The following is a 17512-nucleotide window of genomic DNA, read 5'->3' as shown; positions in this document are numbered from 1 at the left end:
GCTATTAACTAGTTGAATTCCGCTGTCAATCTCTGACAGCAGCAGTTAACTCGCACTTACCGAATGCGCATTGCTTTTGAATCATCAGCCTTTCGCCCCATTCAAAATAAAATAATAAAAAAATCAAATATACACATATTTCTTATCGCCACGTTCAGAATCGCCCGATCTATCAATATAAAAAAATAATTAACCTGGTCGCTAAATGGCGTGATGAGAAAAAATTCAAAACGTCTGAATGACTTTTTGGTTTTCATTGGCTGTAAGCCATAATCACCAACATTAACAGAAATAAACACTTGAAATAGATCACTCTGTTTGTAATGACTCTATATATGATTTTCACTTTTTGTATTGAAGAACTGAAAGTAATTAACTTTTTGATGATATTCTAATTTTGTGAGAAGCACATGTGAATAATAAACAACCTATACATGTTTGGTGTCTATGAACTCATAATGACCTGGAGAATCATATTGGCAGGTCAATTTTAGCATTATTGAACATGGTGAAAAAAAAAAACCAATAACTGTGGGATTGCATTTTTTTGCAATTTCAGCGCACTTGGATTTTTTTCCTATTTTCCAGTACACAATATGTTAAAACCAATGGTGTTGTTCAAAAGTACAACTTGTCCCACAAAAAAACAAGCCATTTTGATCAAAAAATAAAAAAGTTATGGTTTTGGGAAGAAGGGGAGCAAAAAACAAAAATGAAAAAACTGAAATACCTCTGATCGTTAAGGGATTAAAGGGTTGTCTGCAGTCACTCTATATGACTGCTGACCTGAGAATACTCACAACATGCACACTGCGTGCTGTGAGTATTCTCTGGTGTCGATTGTGGCAGCGGCGAGTGCGTGACTTCAAATAGGTGATTTATATACATGCGGTCACATGCCAACTACATGGGTGCGGCCTTGCTCAATGCAAGTGTATTGAGTGAGGTCAAACATAGTTTAGTCGGAATGTGGCGGAAAGTATTGAAATTGCAGAATTGTCCACCCGCCTCGGCACTGCCACCAGAGAATGCTTACAGTGTGCAGTGCGCACAATGTGAAGATTTACAAGTCTGCAGTCACATAGAGTGACTGCAGGCTTGTAGGTCTCGCTCCCACTGCACATCAATTCTCACCATGTCAATTACATCAGCATTTTTGCAGCAGTTTTCACCTTTTCTAATGATTGGCTGAACAAAATGAAAGCAAGCAGAAATGCAGAAAAAATGTAAAATCATAAAACTTTCTGCTTTATATGTTTTGTAAGCTTGCTAGAAAATTTGGGAATATTAGATAGTAATATGGAGTGAGTGTTAACGAGCAACTATGTCAAATAATGCAGAGTACACACTGGTAAAAAATGTTATCTCCTAGTCATGTAGAAAGATTTCTTAATACAATTGGATCTTTGTCATTTAAATGTATGTTATCACCAGAGTATTTGCTCTGCCGCGCCTCGTCCAACCCTATCAGGTAACCAATATAGTTACACCGCTAACTCTGCAAACCAAAGAGCTAATGCTAAATTTTAACCGCTTCAGAATGAGATATATTTTCTTTTTCCAAGAGCCATAACTTTTTAACTTGGGCTTCGACATAACCATATGAAAGTTTGCTTGTCTTGTGGGAAGACTAGATTTAAATGACATCATTCATTTTACAATATATTGTATTGAAAGAAAAAGGCAAAGCAAAACAAAATTTTTAAGTTGGGTGAAATTGTGGAAAAAAAACGCAATTCAGACATTTTTGGAAGTTTTCATTTATATATATATATATATATATATATATATATATATATATATATATATATATATATATATATATATATATATATATATATATATATATATATATATATATATTACCCGGCAGTAGGGTTGAGCGAAACGGGTCGTTCATTTTCATAAGTCGCCGACTTTTGGCAAAGTCGGCGTCTCATGAAACCCGATCCGATCCCAGTGTGGGTCGGCCACGTGGAACGCGAACTTGGCGCCAAAGTCGCGTTTCGAATGACGCCTTCCCCGCCATTTTTTTGAGCCAATTAATTGTGGGCAGCGTGATGACATAGGTTCCGGCTCCTGCGGCATCATAGTGCTATGTTACGTTTTCGGACGTAGTAATTTCCGGAGTCAAAAAATAACATATGCCTTGCACGGAGGGGAGAGAGAGAGAGAGAGAGAGAGAGAGAGAGAGAGAGAGAGAGAGAGAGAGAGAGAGAGTAAAAAAAATAATTTCATTGACATACATTGGGTTTCGTGTTCCGGGTCCGGAACCCGACTTTACAGTAGAATCGGCCGATTCCATACAATCCGACATCCGAGAAGGTCGGGTTTCACAAAACCCACCTCGATCCTAAAAAAGCTAAGGTCGCTCAACCCTACCCGGCAGTGTGTTACCAATTGTCCGTTTAACCCCTTCACAACCTATGACATATGAAGATAGCTGATTTGATCTACCAGTGGCTGTTAACATGTTAAATGCCGCTGTCAATCACTGACAGCGGCATTTAACATGAGCTCGCTGGAAGGGCGTCACAAACGTCACCCATCAGCGCCCCTGTCACATAATCGTAGGTCGTCAATGGGTCGGCATGATATCCAGGATCTGCAGATGACACTCGTGCTTGTCATTGCAGATCTCCTATGAGCGCCGGCCCGGGTAGCAAAGTGATCGGAAGATCGCAGCTTCAAGCCTCCTATTGAAGCAAGTAAAAAGTAGATAAAAAAATGCTTTAAAACTAATTAAAAAAACAAAAAAGTCAAATCCCTCCCCCCTTTTACTCCATTCAATATATACGTAAAAAAAATAATACACATATTTGGCATCGCTGGGTTCAGAAGTGTCTGAAGTTTCAAAATATAAAAAAAAAATTAATCCGATCAGAAAACAACATAACAAGAAAAAAATCAAAATGCCAGAATTACGTTTTACTGTCCACTGCAACATTGGAATAATGCAATAATGGGCGATCAAAACATTGTATCTATTCCAAAATAGTATCAAGAACACATCAGCTCAGCGCACAAAAAGTAAGCCATCATCCAGCATCAGATGCCAAGAAATGGAGACGCTACGGGTTTCAGAAAATGGCCTTTTTTTTTCTTACAAACGTAGGATTTTTTTTTTTAAAGAACCTATACATATTTGATATATATGAACTTGCAATGACCTGGATAATCATAATGGCAGGTCAGTTTTAGCATTTAGTGAACATGGTAAATAAAAATCCCAAAAAACTATTCTGAAATTGCACTTTTTTTTGCAATTTCACAACTCCTGGAATTTTTTCCCGTTTTTCAGTACATTATATGGTAAAATCAATGGTGTTGCTCAAAAGTGCAACTCGTCCTGCAAAAATCAAGCCTTTACATGGCCATATTGATGGGAAAAAAAAATATGGCTCTGGGAAGAAGGGGAGCAAAAAACAAAAACGCGAAAATCGCAAGGTCTTGGAGGACTTAAGTTCATGGGCAGTCCGCAAGAAACAGCAGCATAGAGGCGATCAGCCTGTGGCATTGCAGAGATGATATGGAAGCTCAGGTTGCTTTGATAGCAGCCTTCAGCTCGTCTGCATTGTTGGGTCTGGTGTCTCTCATCTTCCTCTTGACAATAACCCATAGATTCTCTATGGAAATAGGGTAGGCGAGTTTGCTGGCCAATCAACAACAGTGATACTGTGGTTTGTAAACCACGTATTGGTACTTTTGGCAGCTTGGACAGGAGCCAAGTCCTGCTGGAGAATGAAATTTCCATATCCCAAAAACTTGTGTCTCGCTGCTGCAATGCAGGTAGGAGCAAGCTCCACTTGATGGCTATAGAGTGGAAGGAGGGCTGCACCTAGACAAAGCAGGCTTGTCGTGCAGCAGGGAGGCTACCACTAGGTGGCAGCAGGAAAGTCAAAACAAGCCGGGTCGATATAGTCAGTAGCGCAGTACCAATGGAATAGACAAAACACAGAGTCAGAGACAAGCCAAAAGGTCAGTAACAGCCAGGAGCGGATAAGCCAAAGACAGAAGCAGGTCAGGATACAAGCCAAGTCAAAACCAGGGAGTAAACACATAAAAGGGAAGCACTGAGTCAAAACGGGGATAGGGGAAAACAGAGACATAGGTTCAGGCAGCTAACGCAGGACATACCAGAGTCAGCTACTGTACATACGCCGTTGGCAGAACTATAACTGACACCGCTTAAAGGATGCAGCAGAGATAAATAGCAAAACCTGAAACCAGACTGAGGCTGAGAAAAGTTAACCCCTGACATGATCAGACCGGGAAAAGGGAAGACAGGACTCAAAACCGGTCTGGATCATGACAGCTTGTCGGCAGAGGGAAGCATGAAGAGCGCTAAAATTTCCTGGTAGATGGCTGCGCTGACTTTGGTCTTGATAAAACACAGTGGACCTACGCCAGCAGATGGCATGGCTCCTCAAACCATCACTGATTGTGGAAACTTCACACTAGACCTCACGTAGCTTGGATTGTGACCTCTCCACTCTTCTTCCAGACTCTTTGACCTTGATTTCCAAATGAAATGCAACATTTACTTTCATCTGAAAACAACACCTTGGACCACTGAGAATAGTCCAGTTATTTTTCTCCTTGGCCGAGGTAAGACGCTTCTGGCATTGTTTATTGGTCATGAGTGGCAAGACATAAGGAATGCAACACTTGTAGCCCAAGCCTGGATATGTCTGTGTCTAGTGACTCTTGAAGCAATGACTCCAGCAGCAGTCCACTTCTGGTGAATATCCCCCAAATTTTTGAATGGCCTTTTCTGAACAATCCTTTCAAGGCTGCGGTTATCCCAATTGCGTGTGCACCTTTTTCTACCATGTTTTTCCTTCCACTCAACTTTCCATTAATATGTTTGGACACAGCACTCTGTGAACAGCCAGCTTCTTTAGCAATGACCTTTTATGGTTTACCCTCCTTGTGGAGTGTATCATTGACTGCCTTCTGGACATCTGTCATGTGTCATGGTTCCCAATGGCAAGGGAACGTAAGAAACATATAAATAACGAACGAGCTCTCGGGTGATGGAAACTCGAGTTGACCGTGAGCTAAATCTACCACACAACTAATAGTAGCCAGGGAGCATACCTACGGCTTCCTAAATGCCACGCGCCAGCCGGAGGACTAACTAAGCCTGGTAGAGGAAGAAACAGACCTGGCTTACCTCTAGGGAAATACCCCAAAAGATGATAGCAGCCCCCCACATGTAATAACGGTGAAATAAGAGGAAAAGACATACACAGTATGAAAGTAGATTTAGCAAAGAGAGGTCCACTTACTAGATAGCAGAAGGATACAAAAGAGGACTTCACGGTCAACTGAAAACCCCTTCAAAAAACCATCCTGAAATTACTTTAAGACTCCTGTGTCAACTCATGACACAGGAGTGGCAATTTCAGCCCGCAAGAGCTTCCAGCTACAGAGAAATACAAAAACTGCAAACTGGACTAAAGATACAAAACAAAGGACAAAGTCCACTTAGCTGATCAGCAGACTAGTAGCAGGAACATGCAACCGAAGGCTCTGGTTACAATGATGACCGGCAAGGAAATGAGTGGAGAGCAAGGCTAAATAGGAAACTCCCAAACACTGATGGAAGCAGGTGAACAGAAGCAGCAAAGTGCAAACAAGTCACCAGTACCACCAGCAACCACCAGGGGAGCCCAAAAAGCAGATACACAACAGTACCCTCCCCTTAAGGAGGGGGCACCGAACCCTCACAAGAACCGCCAGGGCGATCTGGATGAGCCCTATGAAAGGCACGAACCAAATCCGAGGCATGAACATCAGAGGCAGTTACCCAAGAATTATCTTCCTGACCATAGCCCTTCCATTTAACCAGATATTGAAGTCTCCATCTGGAAATACGGGAGTCCAAGATCTTTTCTACCACGTACTCCAATTCACCCTCCACCAGCACAGGAGCAGGAGGTTCAGTAGAAGGAACCACCGGTACCTCATATCTCCGCAACAGCGACCGATGGAACACATTATGGATAGCGAAAGATGCCGGGAGGTCCAAACGAAAGGAGACAGGGTTAAGAATCTCCAAAATCCTATAAGGACCGATGAACCGAGGCTTAAATTTAGGAGAAGAAACCCTCATAGGGACAAAACGGGAAGACAACCACACCAAGTCCCCAACACGAAGGTGGGGGCCAACACGACGACGGCGGTTAGCAAACTGCTGAGTCCTCTCCTGGGACAATTCCAAATTATCCACCACTTGTCCCCAAATCTGATGCAACCGATCCACTACCGCATCCACTCCAGGACAATCCGAAGATTCAACCTGACCAGATGAAAAACGCGGATGAAACCCTGAATTGCAAAAGAAAGGAGAAACCAAAGTGGCAGAACTAGCCCGATTATTAAGAGCAAACTCCGCCAACGGCAGAAAGGCAACCCAATCATCCTGATCCGCAGACACAAAACACCTCAAATAAGTCTCCAAAGTTTGATTAGTTCGTTCCGTCTGGCCATTGGTCTGAGGATGGAATGCAGACGAAAAAGACAAATCAATGCCCAACCTGGCACAGACTGCCCGCCAAAATCTAGACACGAACTGGGTACCCCTGTCAGAAACGATGTTTTCCGGAATACCATGCAGGTGAACCACATTTTGAAAAAACAGAGGGACCAACTCAGATGAGGAAGGCAACTTAGGCAATGGCACCAAATGAACCATTTTAGAAAAACGGTCACACACCACCCAGATGACAGACATCTTCTGAGAAACAGGGAGGTCCGAGATAAAGTCCATAGAGATGTGCGTCCAAGGCCTCTTTGGAATAGGCAAGGGCAACAACAACCCACTAGCCCTAGAACAACAAGGCTTGGCCCGAGCACACACATCGCAAGACTGCACAAAAACACGCACATCTCGAGACAGGGAAGGCCACCAGAAGGATCTAGCCACCAAATCTCTGGTGCCAAAAATTCCCGGATGACCTGCCAGAGTAGAAGAATGAACTTCCGAGATGACTCTAGTGGTCCACTCGTCAGGAACAAACAGTCTACCAGACGGACAACGATCAGGTCTATCCGCCTGAAATTCTTGCAAAGCACGTCGCAAATCAGGAGAGACAGCAGACAAAACCACTCCATCCTTAAGGACACCAGCAGGTTCAGAATTCCCAGGAGAGTCAGGCTCAAAACTCCTAGAAAGAGCATCTGCCTTCACATTCCTAGAACCCGGTAAGTACGAGACCACAAAATTAAACCGGGAAAAGAACAACGACCAACGTGCCTGTCTAGGATTCAGGCGCCTGGCAGACTCCAAATAAATTAAATTCTTGTGATCAGTCAAAACTACCACCTGATGTTTGGCACCCTCAAGCCAATGACGCCACTCCTCAAATGCCCACTTCATGGCCAAAAGCTCCTGATTACCAACATCATAGTTTCGCTCGGCGGCCGAAAATTTTCGCGAAAAGAACGCACAAGGTCTCATCACTGAGCAGTCGGGACTTTTCTGCGACAAAACCGCCCCCGCTCCAATCTCGGAAGCATCGACCTCAACCTGAAAGGGAAGGGAAACATCAGGCTGGCGCAACACAGGGGCAGACAAAAAGCGGCGCTTAAGCTCCCGAAAGGCCTCCACGGCAGCAGGGGACCAATTGGCAACATCAGCACCCATTTTAGTCAAATCCGTCAGAGGTTTAGCAACGGCAGAAAAACCAGCTATAAATCGACCATAAAAATTAGCAAAGCCCAAGAATTTCTGGAGACTCTTCAGAGAAGTAGGCTGCGTCCAGTCGTAAGTAGCCCGAACCTTGACAGGGTCCATCTCAATAGAAGAAGGGGAAAAAATGTACCCCAAAAAGGAAATTTTTTGAACCCCAAAAACACACTTTGAACCCTTTACACACAAAGAATTCTCCCGCAAAACCTGAAAAACCCTCCTGACCTGCTGAACATGAGACTCCCAGTCATCAGAAAAAATCAAAATATCATCCAAGTACACTATCATAAATTTATCCAAATATTCACGGAAAATATCATGCATTAAGGACTGAAAGACAGAAGGTGCATTAGAAAGGCCGAAAGGCATTACCAAATACTCAAAATGGCCCTCAGGCGTATTAAATGCGGTTTTCCACTCATCCCCCTGCTTAATTCGCACCAAATTATACGCCCCACGAAGATCAATCTTGGAGAACCACTTAGCCCCCCTTATGCGAGCAAACAAATCAGTCAGCAAAGGCAACGGATACTGATATTTGACTGTAATTTTATTCAGGAGTCGATAATCAATACAAGGCCTCAGAGAGCCATCCTTTTTAGAGACAAAGAAAAAACCGGCTCCTAAAGGTGATGAAGAAGGACGAATATGTCCCTTTTCCAGGGACTCCTTAATATACTCGCGCATAGCAGCATGTTCAGGTACAGATAGGTTAAACAAACGACCCTTTGGAAATTTACTGCCAGGAATCAGATCTATAGCGCAATCACAATCCCTGTGAGGAGGGAGTGAACCAATCTTAGGCTCTTCAAAAATATCACGATAATCAGACAAAAATGCCGGAATCTCAGATGGAATAGATGACGAAATGGGCACCATAGGAGTGTCCCCATGAGCCCCCCGACATCCCCAGCTTAACACAGACATAGCTTTCCAGTCAAGGACTGGGTTATGAGACTGTAACCATGGTAATCCAAGCACCAAAACATCATGTAAATTGTACAACACAAGGAAGCGAATCACCTCCTGATGGTCTGGAGTCATACGCATAGTCACTTGCGTCCAGAACTGTGGTTTATTACAAGCCAAAGGTGTAAAATCAATACCCTTCAGAGGTATAGGGACTTCCAGAGGCTCTAAATCAAACCCACAGCGCCTGGCAAAGGACCAGTCCATAAGACTCAGAGCGGCGCCAGAGTCCACATAGGCATCCACGGTAATAACAGATAATGAACAAATCAAGGTTACAGACAAAATAAATTTGGACTGTAAAGTGCCAATTGAAATAGACTTGTCAACCTTCCTAGTACGTTTAGAGCATGCCGATATAACATGAGCAGAATCACCACAATAGAAGCATAACCCATTTTTACGCCTATAATTCTGCCGCTCGCTTCTGGACATAATTCTGTCACATTGCATTTTCTCTGGCGTCTCTTCAGAAGATACCGCCAAATGGTGCACGGGTTTGCGCTCCCGCAAACGCCGATCAATCTGAATTGCCATTGTCATGGACTCATTCAGACCTGTAGGCGCAGGGAACCCGACCATAACATCTTTAACGGCATCAGAAAGGCCCTCTCTGAAATTTGCCGCTAAGGCGCACTCATTCCACTGAGTAAGCACAGACCATTTACGAAATTTTTGGCAGTATATCTCAGCTTCATCTTGCCCTTGAGATAGGGCTATCAAAGCTTTTTCAGCTTGAATCTCCAAATTAGGTTCCTCATAAAGCAACCCTAAAGCCAGGAAAAACGCATCCACATTGAGCAACGCAGGATCCCCTGGTGCCAATGAAAATGCCCAATTTTGAGGGTCACCTCGCAGCAAAGAAATTACAATCTTAACCTGCTGGACAGGATCTCCTGAGGAGTGAGGTCTGAGAGAAAGGAATAATTTACAATTATATTTGAAATTCAGAAACCGAGATCTATCTCCTGAAAACACCTCTGGTGTAGGTATTTTAGGTTCAGAAATAGGAGTATGCATAACAAAATCTTGTAAATTTTGAACCTTCGTAGCAAGATTATTTAAACCTGCAGCCAAACTCTGAGGATCCATCTTTAAACAGGTGAGCTCAGAGCCATTCAAGGATTATAAGGAGAGAAAGGCAAAGGCAGTAATTAGAGCTGAAATACAACTGATCCAACTATGGAGCAAGCATAGGGAAAAAGAAAAAATTTTTTTACATACTTCCTTTTTCTCTCCTTTCTTCTGCCAATAAGTTTAACACATGGCCGGTCATACTGTCATGGTTCCCAATGGCAAGGGAACGTAAGAAACATATAAATAACGAACGAGCTCTCGGGTGATGGAAACTCGAGTTGACCGTGAGCTAAATCTACCACACAACTAATAGTAGCCAGGGAGCATACCTACGGCTTCCTAAATGCCACGCGCCAGCCGGAGGACTAACTAAGCCTGGTAGAGGAAGAAACAGACCTGGCTTACCTCTAGGGAAATACCCCAAAAGATGATAGCAGCCCCCCACATGTAATAACGGTGAAATAAGAGGAAAAGACATACACAGTATGAAAGTAGATTTAGCAAAGAGAGGTCCACTTACTAGATAGCAGAAGGATACAAAAGAGGACTTCACGGTCAACTGAAAACCCCTTCAAAAAACCATCCTGAAATTACTTTAAGACTCCTGTGTCAACTCATGACACAGGAGTGGCAATTTCAGCCCGCAAGAGCTTCCAGCTACAGAGAAATACAAAAACTGCAAACTGGACTAAAGATACAAAACAAAGGACAAAGTCCACTTAGCTGATCAGCAGACTAGTAGCAGGAACATGCAACCGAAGGCTCTGGTTACAATGATGACCGGCAAGGAAATGACTGGAGAGCAAGGCTAAATAGGAAACTCCCAAACGCTGATGGAAGCAGGTGAACAGAAGCAGCAAAGTGCAAACAAGTCACCAGTACCACCAGCAACCACCAGGGGAGCCCAAAAAGCAGATACACAACAGTCATGCCAGCAGTTTTTCCCCATGATTGTGGAGCCTACTGAAACAGACTAAAGCTACTTTCACACTAGTCCATCGGTACGGGCAGTCGCAAACCGTCGGCCCGCCGTACCGACGGACAGTGTGTTAAAGTAGCACAACGTGGGCAGCGAATGCAGTTTTACAACACATTCGCTGCCCATTGTGAGTTCCGGGGAGGAGGGGGTGGAGTTTCGGCCACGCATGCGCGGTCGAAAATGGCGGACTTGACGCACAAAAAAATGTTACATGGTACTTTTTTTGTGCCGACGGTCCGCCAAAACACGACGCATCCGTCGCACGACGGATGCGACATGTGGCCATACGTCGCAATGCGTCGCTAATGTAAGTCTATGGGGAAAAAACGCATCCTGCAGACAACTTTGCAGGATGCGTTTTTTCTCCTAAACGACGCATTGCGACGTAGGCAAAACGCTTAGGAAGCCTTAGAAGGTGTTTATTGTTAATTATTCTAATTTACTGAGATAATAACTTTTGGGTTTTCATTGTCGGTAAGCCATAATCATCAACATGAACAGAAATAAACTTTTTGTACTGAAGAACTGAAATAAATTTTTGATGATATTATAATTTTGTGAGAAGCAACTGTACCTGTTCTTTAAATAAACCAGGTCCTCCACTTTCACCTGATTGATATCCCATTGATTGAAGACAACGGACTCAAATTTCAGATTCAAATCATCTGCTGATCAGGGCCGGCGTTAGGGGAAGGCAGACCAGGCAGCCGCCTAGGGCCTCCGTTCCTTCAGGGACCCCTAGCAAGTGTCTGCTATGGGGCTCCTGAGTAAGAGGGGCCCGGTGCTGCCCCCTCCCCGCATTGAACATTCAACTTATCGGCATCATAGATGAAAGCAGTGATGGAGGAGAGAGTCATGTGACACTCCCTCTCCCATCACTCCCCCTCTGCCTCTGTCTCAGCGTGTTTCACCAGTGGAGCTGATGAGATGCTGAGATGCTCTGCAGAAGTCAGAGCAGCTGGGGAACGAGGAGACGTAAGTACTGTGTGGGTGTGTGTGTCTGTATTATAGTGTGTGTCTGTCTGCATTATAGTGTGTGTGTGTCTGCTGCATGACAGTGTGTGGGTACTGCACTATACTGTGTGTGGGGGACTTCACTATACTGTGTGTGGGGGGCTGCATTATGCTGTGTGTGTGGTGGCTGCATTATACTGTGTATGTGGGGGGCTGCACTGTGTGTGAGGGCTACACTATACTGTGTGTGTGGGGGACTGCACTATACTGTGTGTGTGGGACTGCACTATACTGTGTGTGTGCTTATAAGGGCTGCATTAAACTGTGTGTTGTGTAGGGCTGCTTAATACTCTGGGGGGCTGCTTTATTTTCTGGGGGACTGGATTATACTGTGTTTGTGGGGGGGTTGCATTATATTGTGTGTGGGGGCTGCATTATACTGTGTGTGGGGGGCTGCACTATACTGTGTGTAGGGCTGCATTATACTCTGAGGGGGCTGCATTATACTGTGTGTGTGGGGGATGCATTATACTCTGAGGGGGCTGCTTTATACTCTGGGGGACTGGATTATACTGTGTTTTTGGGGGGCTGCATTATATTGTGTTTGGGGGGCTGTACTATACTGTGTGTAGGGCTGCATTATACTCTGAGAGAGCTGCATTATACTGTGTGTGTGGGGATGCATTATACTCTTAGGGAGCTGCATTATACTGTGTGCAGGAACTGCACTATACTGTGTGGGGGGACTGCACTATACTGTGTGTGGGGGGGCTGCACTATACTGTGTGCATTTGTGGGGTTGGCTGCATTATACTGTGTATAGGGCTGCTTCATACTCTGGGGGGCTGAATTATACTCTGAGTGGGCTGATTTATACTCTGGAGTGCTGCATTATACTGTGTTTGTGGTGGGGCTGCATTATACTGTGTGTATTTGTGGGGGGCTGAAATATACTGTGTGGGGGTGGGGCCTGCATTATACTGTGTGTGGGGCTGCATTATACTCTGGGGGGCTGCATTATACTGTGTGTGGGGGGCTGCATTTCCCTGTGTGTGTGAAGGGGGCTGCACTATACTGTGTGTTTGTAGGGGTGGGGCCTGCATTATACTGTGTGTGGGGCTGCATTATACTCTGAGGGGGCTGCATTATACTGTGTGTGGAGGGCTGCATTATAGTCTGAGGGGGCTGCATTAAACTCTGTGAGGAGGGCTGCAGTATACTCTACCAAGGACCATGGGGAGTGCATTTCACTATATGTACTATATGTGTCCTGCATTTTACTGTATCAAGGACAATCTGTACCATTCTTCATGAGCTGGAGTAAAGGTATGTGCACACGGTCAGTAAACGATGCGGGGTTGGACGTTGCGTACTTGTGCAAGCGTCGAATTACTTCAATATTTTCGATCGCGCTTGTTTATCGCCTGAACTTAGTGCTTGTAAATACAACAGAAATGTTTCTGGGTGATGGTGGAATATGTGAGCATTTGGGGCCCCACTTTAAACTTTTGCCCATGGCCCCACTTTGTCTAAAACGGGCCCTGCTGCTGAATCTAAACGTTCACATATTTTTGCATCTAAAAGATGTGTTTTTGGAACATTTTCCTTATTTAAAAAATTACAAAGTAAAATATTTTTTACTAATTTTACTGATTTGGTCATGTTTATCTACTTTTAGGACTTGCGTTAAAATTTTATTTTTTAGTGAGTTTAATTTATGCAAAAATATGAAAAATTCTGAATGGATTACAAACTTTTAAGCACCACTGTAGACGTGCCATTACTTCCACAGCACTTTACAGATATCATCATCGTTGTCCCCACAATCTAAATTCCCTATCAGCAGGGTCGGACTGGCCATCTGACAAATGCCAAAAGGGCCTTTCTGGTCATGGGCCACCTTGTCTGCTACATTGTTAACAGAATCGGTTTTCTCAAGACACCCATACTGTTAAGCGTTGTGACGGAGGTAAGATTAGAAATATTGGTCTTGTAGTAAATATTCCTTTCCTCCACTCAGGGTAATATATCTGGTGCTTGGGGATGGGGACAGCATGGGCCTGTGTGCAGTGGCGTATCCAGGGGGGGCAGCCGACAGGGGGGCGCTAGCAGGCCACCTGATGATGCGGCGGTCCAAGGAGGCTCCTCGTCCTGTACTGAGCGGTCACATGGTACCGCTCATTACAGTAATGAATGTGCGGCTCCACCTCCCATAGGGGTGGAGCCGCATATTCATTACTGTAATGAGCAGTAACGGTGACCGCTCAGTACAGGAAGCTGCCGGCGTCAGGGAAGCAGGGACTACACAGTGCCAGGAGCAGGTGAGTATAACGGGGAGGGCAGCGCAGCGCGATATTCACCTGCTCCTCGTTCCGGCGCCACTCCATCTTCAGCAGTGACGCTGTGACGTAGTTAGTGTGTGCCCTCTGCCTGAATGTCAGTGCTGAAGATGAAGCGGCGGCTGGAACGAGGAGCAGGTGAATACTGAAAGTGCTGGGGGCCTGAGCGACGGAGAGGTGAGTATGTAATTTTTTTTTAATTGCAGCAACAGCAAATGGGGCAAGTGTCTGTATGGGGCATGTTATGGGGCCATAACGTTTGTGCAGCACAATATGGGGCAAGTATCTGTATAGAGCATCTTATGGGGCCATAACGTTTGTGCAGCACTATATGGGGCAAGTATCTGTATAGAGCATCTTATGGGGCCATAACGTTTGTGCAGCACTATAATGGGGCAAGTGTCTGTATAGAGCATCTTATGGGGCCATAACGTTTGTGCAGCACTTTATGGGGCAAGTGTCTGTATGGAGCATCTTATGGGGCCATTACATTTGTGCAGCACTATAATGGGGCAAGTGTCTGTATAGAGCATCTTATGGGGCCATAACATTTGTGCAGCACTATATGGGGCAAATATCTTTATAGAGCATCTTATGGGGCCATAACGTTTCTGCAGCACTATACAGGGCAAACGTCTCTATGGATCATCTTATGGGGCCATAATCAAAGTTTCTGCAGCACTATATGGCGCAAATAAATTTATGGAGCATCTTATGGGGCCATAATCAATGTTTCTGCAGCACTATATTGGGCAAATATGTCTATGGAACATCTTATGGGGCCATTATTAACCTTTATGCAGGATTATATGGGGCTCCTGATTCAATATGGATATTCAAAAACACTTAACCTACTGATGTCTCAATTAATTTTACTTTTATTGGTATCTATTTTAACATTATGGGCATTCAGGAATGTACCTTGGCTCGGTCATACAGTTTCAATAGAGTTAAGGTTCAAATGGGGGAGGTTTGGGAGGTAAGGGGGAGGTTGGGGGGGCTGCGCCAAACTGATCCTTTGCCCCGGGTGCAGGAAAGGCTAGATACACCTCTGCCTGTGTGATTTCAAATGCCAGGGCTGAATTTCAGTATGTCTATCAGTATGTCTTTGGAGTGTGGAAGGAAAGGAGAGCATAGGTAGGAAACCTATTCAAACATGGAGGGAAGATACAAACTCCTTTCAGATGCCCTTGATTTGATTTGAACCCAGAACCCCAGCGCTGCAAGGCTATGGAGTAGATCGCTGAGCTAACGTGTTGCTCTCATATACATGTTAGACCAGATTTTCCAAGTCTCAGTTGTGAATGGTTGGAAGTTCTCAAAATTAAGAAGCCTTTTTGTGAGTTGCAAAGATAAGTTGTCTCAAATCAAGGGCCACACGCTTTTCCTGTGCTAAGATCCAAGATTTATGGTCTAGTTGTATTTTTTATCAATCAATTATCCTCTGAAGATGTATCTAGGCAAATCAATGCCTGCATGCACATGTGGTAGTTTAAATATATGATGTGCAATTCTAGATTTTGATGAGCACCATAGAAGTTGTGACAGAGAAAAAGAAGGACTTGGTGAGGAGGCTTGTAACAGGTATGTAATTTTGGGTCAAACAACATTCTTTACAGACCACTAGGCCTCTTAGAAGCTATGTAATAAAATGTATTTTAGGCTCTTTAAATAGCAGGTCTAAGTTTATCTTCCACCTATGATCATACAGTTGTGGCCAAAAGTATTTACACCCCTGCAATTCTGTCAGATAATACTCAGTTTCTTCCTGAAAATGATTGCAAACACAAATTATTTGTTATTATTATCTTCATTTAATTTGTCTTAAATGAAAAAACACAAAAAGAATTGTCCTAAAGCCAAATTGGATATAATTCCACACCAAACATAAAAAAGCGGGTGGACAAAAGTATTGGCAAGGTTCTAAAAATCATGTGATGCTTCTCTATTTTGTGTAATTAACAGCACCTGTAACTTACCTGTGGCACCTAACAGGTGTTGGCAATAACTAAATCACACTTGCAGCCAGTTGACATGGATTAAAGTTGACTCAACCTCTGTCCTGTGTCCTTGTGTGTACCACATTGAGCATGGAGAAAAGAAAGAAGACTGTCTATGGACTTGAGAAACCAAATTTTGAGGAAGCATGAGCAATCTCAAGGCTACAAGTCCATCTCCAAAGATCTGAATGCTCCTGTGTCTACCGTGCGCAGTGTCATCAAGAAGTTTAAAGCCCATGGCACTGTGGCTAACCTCTCTAGATGTGGACGGAAAAGAAAAATTGACAAGAGATTTCAACGCAAGATTGTGCGGATGTTGGATAAAGAACCTCGACTAACATCCATACAAGTTCAAGCTGCCCTGCAGTCCGAGGGTACAACAGTGTCAACCTGTACTATCCATTGGCATCTGAATGAAAAGGGACTGTATGGTAGGAGACCCAGGAAGACCCCACTTCTTACCCCGAGAGATAAAAAAGCCTGGCTGGAGTTTGCCAAAACTTACTTGAAAAAGTTTTGGAAGAATGTTCTCTGGTCAGATGAGACAAAAGTAGAGCTTTTTGAGCAAAGGCATCAACATAGAGTTTACAGGAGAAAAAAAAGAGGCATTCAAAGAAAAGAACACGGTCCCTACAGTCAAACATGGCGGAGGTTCCCTGATGTTTTGGGGTTGTTTTGCTGCCTCTGGCACTGGACTGCTTGACCGTGTGCATGACATTATGGTCTGAAGATTACCAACAAATTTTGCAGCATAATGTAGGACCCAGTGTGAGAAAGCTGGGTCTCCCTCAGAGGTCATGGGTCTTCCAGCAGGACAATGACCCCAAACACACTTCAAAAAGCACTAGAAAATGGTTGGAGAGAAAGCACTGGAGACTTCTAAGGTGGCCAGCAATGAGTCCAGACCTGAATCCCATATAGCACCTGTGGAGAGATCTAAAAATGGCAGTTTGGAGAAGGCACCCTTCAAATATCAGGGACCTGGAGCAGTTTGCCAAAGAAGAATGGTCTAAAATTCCAGCAGACCATTGTAAGAAACTCATTGATGGTTACCGGAAGCGGTTGGTCGCAGTTATTTTGGCTAAAGGTTGTGCAACCAAGTATTAGGCTGAGGGTGCCAATACTTTTGTCTGGCCCATTTTTTGAGTTTTGTGTGAAATGATCAATGTTTTGCTTTTTGCTTCATTCTCTTTAGTGTTTTTTCATTTAAGACAAATTAAATGAAGATAATAATACCAAAGAATTTGTGATTGCAGTCATTTTCAGGAAGAAACTGAGTATTATCTGACAGAATTGCAGGGGTGTGAATACTTTTGGCCACAACTGTACATGAACGTAGAACTCTTGAGGATACAGCATTTATCGTTGGTGGGTCAAACTGTCTCCCAACAGTTCTTAGGATAAGAGTAGGTCACACAAATTAAAAAAAAAATCACAGTTTCAGAAAATTAGGAAGTTATTTTTCTCACTTTTTATCCGTGTATAATCAGTTTTTTTT

This window comes from Ranitomeya variabilis, chromosome 1 (genome assembly GCF_051348905.1).
Source record: "Ranitomeya variabilis isolate aRanVar5 chromosome 1, aRanVar5.hap1, whole genome shotgun sequence".
In the NCBI taxonomy this organism is placed as follows: Eukaryota; Metazoa; Chordata; class Amphibia; order Anura; family Dendrobatidae; genus Ranitomeya; species Ranitomeya variabilis.
The sequence above is the reverse complement of the archived record's forward strand: the minus strand, read 5'-3'. Positions refer to the sequence as shown.